The 8,219-nt window shown below is 40.7% G+C and overlaps 1 long non-coding RNA gene across 1 annotated transcript in view; it reads left to right on the plus strand.

The window, feature by feature from the left end:
* The first annotated feature begins 3,438 nt into the window (after positions 1-3,438).
* Positions 3,439-8,219, plus strand: part of LOC112145654 — a 7,931-nt gene continuing 3,150 nt past the window's right edge. Inside the window, exon 1 of the long non-coding RNA XR_002919112.2 lies at positions 3,439-3,551. This is a non-coding gene — a long non-coding RNA (uncharacterized LOC112145654). The remainder of the gene's footprint in view (positions 3,552-8,219) is intronic.

An 8,219-nucleotide genomic window follows, 5' to 3' on the forward strand; every position in this document is an offset into this window, starting at 1 on the left:
CATCACCATGCTGAGGATCTTAACACTCAGCAATGAGCTGCCATGAAAATGGCCAAGTGTGTAATGAATTTGACTTTTTAACATTCAGAGCAAATAAACAAATAACTCAGAGCTCATCAAATCACTTTTTGTATTTGATCAGATGGTGCAGAAAAAGCCAGAAGCTACGACAGCTGAACTCAGATTTTCTCCTCCTATTTGCCCTAAGATCTCTCTACTCACGCACTCTTCACACACATACAAACACACAAATTTGAATGTATTGAAATACATGTTTATATTCTCTCAAGATTAATATTTGTAAAATTCATCTGTAAGACAGTCAATGCCTGATAATGCCCGACTTGATGGTTTAAGCTGCAGATCAAATGTGTTCCAATGAATCAGAGCCTCTTTAAGAAGGAGGCTTTCATCCCGACATGTATCGGTGCCACCCCAAAATCTCCACAGACTTGTTGGAGTGACTTTTTTTAGCCTAAGGATTCAGGAATGGAAGAGTAAAGAATGTAAACATGAGAGTGGGCGCCTGGAGAGCTACACATTCTCACTCTCGACTCGTCTTTATTGGACGCATGATTAATTCTCCATCCATGTCACTTTTTGACATCCTGGCTTTTCCCATTAAGTCACGGGTCCCCAACCCTCGGGACACAGTACCGGATTAATGTACCGGTCCACATCCTGAGGGTTGGAGACCCCTGAACAGCTTCTGGCTTGGTACCAAGCTGCCTTTGGACTGGTACTGCTTTATTGCTTTATTAGGAACAACCAGCACGTCACAAAGTGACGGTACCCAGTTAGGCACTGGTTTGGTCTGCATCCCAGTACTGGTTTGGTACTGGTCCAGTACCGGTCCATGTCCTGGGGGTTGGGGACCCCTGATTGGCAAATGCATTTTTTCCCTGTCTGTGGCCTGGTACCAAGTGGCTATGTGCCTTCTTGCCACCTGCCTGATTTTGGTGAAAAACTTGCAGTTAGGTTGCCGCGCCGTGGCTTTTTGGCACATGTGACCACAGTCTGAGACACACCTTTAAGATATGGCTACACCTGTCTATGACCCTCTATGGACCCGGACAGCCCAAAACCTCGCCGCATCCATAAGAGTTAAGTGGTTCCTGGCAATAAAAAAATGATTTCTGTCTTTTAACATTATTTATGATATTGTTTTACAGTTTTTAAAAATGCCATTCAATTTTTCCCTGGTGGACACATGAGGTAACAATAGAAAAGGGTTTTGAGCATTTAGGAATTGTACAGGTGGTTTCAGTCACAGTCAAGCAGGAGACTAAACTTTGACCACCTACTGCTCAAACAGACCTTTACACCGCCCCCTCACTTAGCAGGAATACTTCATATTTACCTTCACTGTGAAGGTTACACTGAGTAGGCAGCGCTCACAGACAGCAGGAAAGAAAACATAATGAGCGGCGAAACCGCAGATGAACTATACCTACTACCCCCGACAGATTCTCCAGACGGAGCAGATACGTTTCTGTTAATCTCAGATCAAAGGAGGCATGGGGGTGGCTTCACCGTGGACCCAAGCTTTGACTTTGACATAGTTCTGCTGCCGTTTTCTTTGGAGGTGTCCACGAGACACTATTGTGGTGGTTGATCACAAATACAAAGTCAGTATCCGTTTAGACTTTTGGAATTAAAAGACAGAAGATAATAAAATGATCAACAATACAATTAATGATTGATCAGCTAAAGAAAAAAAAAACGCAAAAATAGGGAACTACAATTACACTGGGAATGTGATACAGGTTCAATAAGGTGCTGTGAACATGCGTTTAGCATTCAGAATTCACACTTGACTGTTGCTACCCGATACTAGCATATGCACTCACAGTTGGAAGTGGCTTGGCCCAAAATGTTGAAGTGGTGAAAATCTCATGAATCTTGCTCCAAACCTTTTCTTTCTAAGTTCTATTCTGATTTATGAAAGACTTTTATGTCAGATCAGTCCAGCCGAGCACAAATAGTCATTTCTCCTCCATGATCACTTTATTAGTAGTTGATACTTCTTTAAATGAAAAAAAAAGATGTCATCCATACGCCACTACCAAAGTCCCTGATTGCTCAAAGTTCAACTGGTTTAACTTGCAACATGCCTTAAAAACTGACTTAAAAATGTACACCTATAATGTATTTACATAGACTTTTCCTTATAAGCGGTCTCCAGAGCGCATGTTGCCTAGGGTGGTGTGAACATCAGACATGGACAGAGGAACGCTAATACTTAAAACTGTAAAACCACGTACACACCAGACATGTGGTACACATTAAATAATGTGCTAGATGCAGGTTCTTGAACATGTTTTTTGTATATGATTTTCCCACCAGACTCTCACTCGATACTAGCATGTGTACTCACTGTTGGAAAAGGCTTGGCGTGAAATGTTGAAGTCGTACAAATCTCATGAATCTTGCTCCAGGCTTTTTCTTTCATTCCAATAAAAGAAAGACTTGGTGTCATATAATTCCGCCCAGGCACAAACTGCTGTTATTTATCTCTCCTCCTTGATCAATTTTTACATTTTTTGGCACTTCCAAGAATACAACCCATATATCTCTACTATATCTGAGTCCCTGACTGATCAAAGTTTAACATTTTTTGTAAGTAAAGTCCAAAACTTCAAGACTTGAGTTTTGACTTGTGAAATTAAAAATTTTGAACGAGGAAGCCCCAAACTCACATATATGGTTACAATGACTTTCATTGGAAGTGGTCGATGAATGCATGTTGCCAACATTAGTGTGAACGTACCATAAAACAACCCAGTTTTTGGAGTAAACAATCTTGGAAGTGTTCAACTATGAAAGGACAGCAAAGAGTTTTGCCTCTCTTATGTCCTCTTTCTTAAAGATGCTCAAATACCACTGTCAAAAATAAACAGTATTTAGCCACCTCTGCGGGAATCCCACACACGACGGGAGTCTTAGCCGCTAAGCACCATGTCAGGAAAAAGATTTGCAGTTTTCAGCTGAGACCACAGTGGAGGTTCGCTCTGCATTTGTTACTTAATTTGCTTGTGTGCCTGTGTTTCTGTGACTCAGTCCTTTGATCTGTTTGTCTTCTATTCATTTATTCATCTTCCACAAGGATGCAGTTTGTTCTTTACTGCTTCATTCTGGTCTTTCTTTGCCCAAACACTTTATCAAAGAGAAAGCCAGTTTCCTCTCTGAGCAAACAGCAGAAGGATATGGTTAAACAGATTCACCAAAGGGATCAAAAGCAATAATTACAGCAAAAATGATATAAAAGACAATATTGGAACTGCTTTGATAAAATGTCGTGCTCAAAGAGGACATTTTATTCCGAATACATGTTAAAGGTTTCACAAAAACTGGCTCACACTTTTTACGTAGCAACATGGGCTACGATCTCACCCCTTGCATAATGCTGCCATGGTAACCACCCAAAGAGCAGTTGCCAGAATATCAAAAAATGGAAGGTGTGTTGAATTTGCTCTTTGATACGTTTGAAATGGATAAACACTATCCCTGAGTCGATGGATCTCCAACAAGGCAGAACTGAGGCAGAACAGGTGGGCTGCCCAACTGCTTGTTCATGCAATCACATGGCAGTAACTAAATGCACTTAGGCATGTAGACAAATCGGTAGTTCGAATTGAGCATCAGAATGGTGAAGAAAGGTGATTGAAGAGATTTTGAATGTGGTATGGCTGTTGACAGGTTGGTCTATTCCAGAAACTGCTGATCTACTGAGATTTTCACCCAAAACAATCTCTAGGCTTTACAGAGAATGGTCAGAGAAAATATCCATTGAGCAGCTGTACTATGGGCAGAAATGCCTTGTTGATGCCAGAGGTCAGAGGAGAATGGCCAGACTGGTTCCAGCTGACAAAAAGGCAAGAATCTCAAATAACCACTGGTTACAACAGAGGTCTGCAGAAGAGCATCTCTGAACGGACAACAGGTCCAGCCCTGAGGCAGACTGGCTACAGGTGCAGAAAACCATACCAAACGCCACTCCTGTCAGCTAAGAACAGGAAACTGAGACTGCACTTCACACATGTTCACCAAAATTGTGCAGTAGAAGACTGGAAAAAGATTGTCTGGTCTGACGAGTCTCGTTTGCTGGAACATTCAGATGGTAGGGTCAGAATTTGGCAACAAAAACAAGAAAGAATGGACCCATGCTGCCTTGTATCAACAGTTCAGTTCATTTTCTTGGCACACTTTGGGCTCTATAGTACCACTTGAGCATGATTACAACCCCACAGCCTGCATGAGTATTCTTTTTGACTGCCTCAATCATTTCCAAAAAAGGGATTCGGTGTACTCACCAGTGTTAACTCCACCCACCTCAACACTTTTCTGAACACCACAACTGGGAGGTACAAAGACAAGTTTGAGCAATAAAAATAATAATAATACAAAAAAAAATAAAATAAAAGAAATTACTCCCCTACAGTTGTTATGAAACAAAAAAACATAAAAAAGGTGGACTAAAGGCTGCATGATCCTTTTTTGGGTGTAAACTACACTTTTTCACATAAGTCAATAAGAGATTGCTCTTTTCTGTCAGCCACATTTAGCAGCCTTTTAGGGAACTGCAACAATCTGTACTTTGAGAATTCGCATCAAATTAAGGAACAGGAGATTGTGGCTTGGTGCATTTAGGTTATCTTAGTTACAAATAAAACTAGCTCTTTAAAATAACAACACATTTTATAATCAAACTGCTTTGTAAAAATCTTAGCTGTGTATGAAATAGACAAGGTGTAAGGTCACAGGATCTCAATCACACACCCATTCACACCTAGGGGCAATTTACAGTAATCAATTAACCTACGAAGCGTGTTTTTGGTGGGAGGAAGCCGGAGTCCCCGAAGAAAACTCACACATGCACAGGGAGCACATGCAAAACTCCACACAGAAAGGTCCCCAGTTGGTGTCTCTATTCCAGATCCCCCAGCTGGGATTTGAACGGAGGCATTCTTGCTGTGAGGCAAGAGCGCGAACCACACCACTGTGCAGCCAGTACGATGTGTAATTGTTTATTTATATTGAATCTTTTCTGTTAGTAGGAAAACAGACAGTTTGAAGTAAAGAAAGAAATAATACTTGGCCTTAAATACCTTTACTACAGTGTGTTAATAAAAATAAATCGAAATCATGACTTCAAAACTGTTGATTGAATCAAAACATGGCTTGACTGAATCATTACATCTCTAGTCACACTCCTTAGTAAATTATAAAAGAAAAAAAAGCAAAAAACTGAGACTTGCACTCCAGAAAATACGGTATAATTAGCTCTACATAATCAATTTTCTAATGGTTGGCAATTCCTTGAATTGAAAAGTACCAATATACCACTACAACATTTTGAGTCCCTGATTGGTCAAGGTTCAATCCATGTTTAATGACCAGAGGTGGAACCAAGGCATTCTTTTGCAAGTCTCAAGTCTTTGTCCTCAAGTCCGAATCAAGTCCCAAGTGTTGCTTGTTTTTCTGCAATTTGATTGGTTGGACTGTCGGATCAATCCAACGTGGTCCTAATTTGAATACAGAGTTTGAATACAGAAGCCCAAAACACGCAAGTTTAAACTGAATTATCATCAAAAGTACTGAGGGCGGCATGAGCATAGCTTCAGTGTGTTGAATTTTGTTATGTCTTAAATATGCATCATATAAAAAATAATGTGTTTTTCCTAGAGTAAAAACTGGAAAATTTACTTTAAAATAAGAAAATTAAATAATAGTTAAACACATAAATCAACATCCAAAATATGAATAAAATCTCGAAGCTGCTGTTCGCTGTTGAAAAGCTGTTGAGCTGTGGCTTTAACAGCAGCTTTAACTGCTAATTAGCATTTCACAAGGAAGCACGAGGACGGTCCAAGCGTTGGTGTCTGCTGCCTTCATTATCATCTTTACACAAATTACAAACGTTGCAAATTACAAAGAACATTTGTTCTGCCTGCCTTCATTATCGCAGCTCAAAGGAAGAGTTTGAAAAACATGTGACAGAGCACATTGAGAATCCAGGGAATGCTCCCCGAGCCTCATTGTCATCCACTACCAGGTAATTCAAGGATCAAACGCATTCTGCATACCTTCCTCTCTATGGGGCTGTACTTCTGTCAGCAAGAGCCAACAAAGACACAAGATAACACCGGGAGTGTGTGCAGCCTCGAACCGCTCTTTAAAGAGGATGAACACTCTGTTCCAGCTTTTTCGGAAGAAGAAACTTCTAAACATATATGCAAGTCTCAACTAGGATGTTTTTCTTTTCTTTTGTGGAATTTGAAAAGATGAAGCAGCTAAAACAAAATTGCTCTCCTCCAAAAAACAAGCAACACTCTTAATAACTTTTACAGGACGGTGTCTAGAACCACATGCGAGACGCGCCCGCAGATGCCACACTGGTCGCACGCCGGGCACTCCCCGCGGATCTTCTCAGCTTTGGCGGGGTCTCGGCGGGGGTGCCCTCTAGTGGGCTGCCTTGGCTGGTACCTAGTAGCTGACTTAGAACTGGTGCAGACCAGGGGTATCCAACTGTTTAATTAAAACAAAGCATCGCGAGGGCCCGCGGCGGTTTCTGACGCGATGTGATTTCTGCCCAGTGCTCTGAATGTAGCCCTCGCGTTTTCATTAACTGTGAAATTCCATAGGTAACGGAAAACAGCTTGTTAAGCTCTTCACTTTCCCCGTCCGAGCAGGCATCTGACTCAAAATGACACAGCTGGATGTTACTGATATGGCTTAACATTTTTATGTAGCAGTGGTGAAGATTTACGCTAACAAGACACAGCAGTTATTATCAGAAAGGGGTAGGGGCCTCTGGTCACATGCAAGATGGCGCCAGAAACAACCTCTAGCTGGAAGCGGAAATTTTGCAACTTTAGCCCGTTTCATAGGTAGAAATATCGTAAACTTTAAGAAACCCTTTCAAAAATTGTATTTTAAAAACTATGCAGAACTATCAGCTTTTAAGTCTTTAAATGTGAATAAACTGTAACTATCTAGCAGTTTAGTGTGCAAGATGAGCTTCAAATGGGACAGAATTGTCAATATTATCAAGTCTTTAAATTTGTATAACTACGGAGAAAAAGCGGAGAAAAAGCCGGCGAAATACAGTTTTTCCTCTGTGAATAGTAAGGTGATAACGTAAATAGTTACGGTATGTCAAAGGGAAAAAAGGTCAAAGCTGAACCCGGGGTGGGGGGAGTTCCTTTGTGAGGGAAATATGTGACTTATACAAGCATTGATTAATTCATTTGACTCTTAAGTATAGGCTTGTTCTTAATGTTTGACCTGAAATCAACTGCAGAGATGCTGTAGTTAAAGAATGAAGTTCCTGTCTTGTAATCTTTTGTTCCTGGGAAAGAAGTTGTCTTCACATGAGAAAGGAGAACCGACCTTGTTGCCTGTGCTGGTAACAGAATCTGTAATACAACATTTTCTTGTGTGTTAAAGTCTATACCAGCCCATAAAGGGTTGTTCCTCCTTCACATTGCTAGAACTTTAATTTCTATGAAACTTTTCTGCTCGCCTGATCAGCAGGTATTCCTTTGCTTTTTAATTATTAAAAACTTGAGTTGAACTAAAAATTGTTTGCTTCTTATTTGGACTTAAGACATTTTTCAACCACAGCTTCCAGTCAATGATTTTGAGAGTCAATCATGTTCTTTTTTTTTTCTTTCTTTGGGCAGCCGGCTCCAGCAGGGGGAGGGACTTTGGGCTATTAATTTTTGAGCACCATATTTTTTCTCTGTGGCTAGATTCTGTTAGAAAGGTGGGGTCAAGGGTGGGGCTACTTTGGTAACAGTGTCATCAGATACACATGAAATATGGCTTTTTAAGACATTTATGTTACAGCAGTTTGTACAAATATAATTAACTATTATAACAATCCAAGTAAATTAGATGATTCTGTCATGGAGAAAAGCAGCTTTGCGTTATTATATAACAGTCTACATATCGGTCATATAGAAAGCTGTTTTTATGCAGGTCAGAAAATAAGCTGAGTCATGGTAGTCACATATCGGTCAAAGATTTTTGACATGTCAAAGAGCATGTGTTATTTAGGTGTTACCGGCAACATATCCAGTGTTAAAAGGTTAAGTGCATTGGTTGCCTTGATCATCCATCCATCCATTTTCTTGTCCGCTTCTTCCCTTTCGGGGTCGCGGGGGTGCCGGAGCCTAACCCGGCTGCTGATGGGCGAAGGCGGGGTACACCCTGGA

The sequence above is a fragment of the Oryzias melastigma genome, linkage group LG5, assembly GCF_002922805.2.
Source record: "Oryzias melastigma strain HK-1 linkage group LG5, ASM292280v2, whole genome shotgun sequence".
Lineage (NCBI taxonomy): Eukaryota > Metazoa > Chordata > Actinopteri > Beloniformes > Adrianichthyidae > Oryzias > Oryzias melastigma.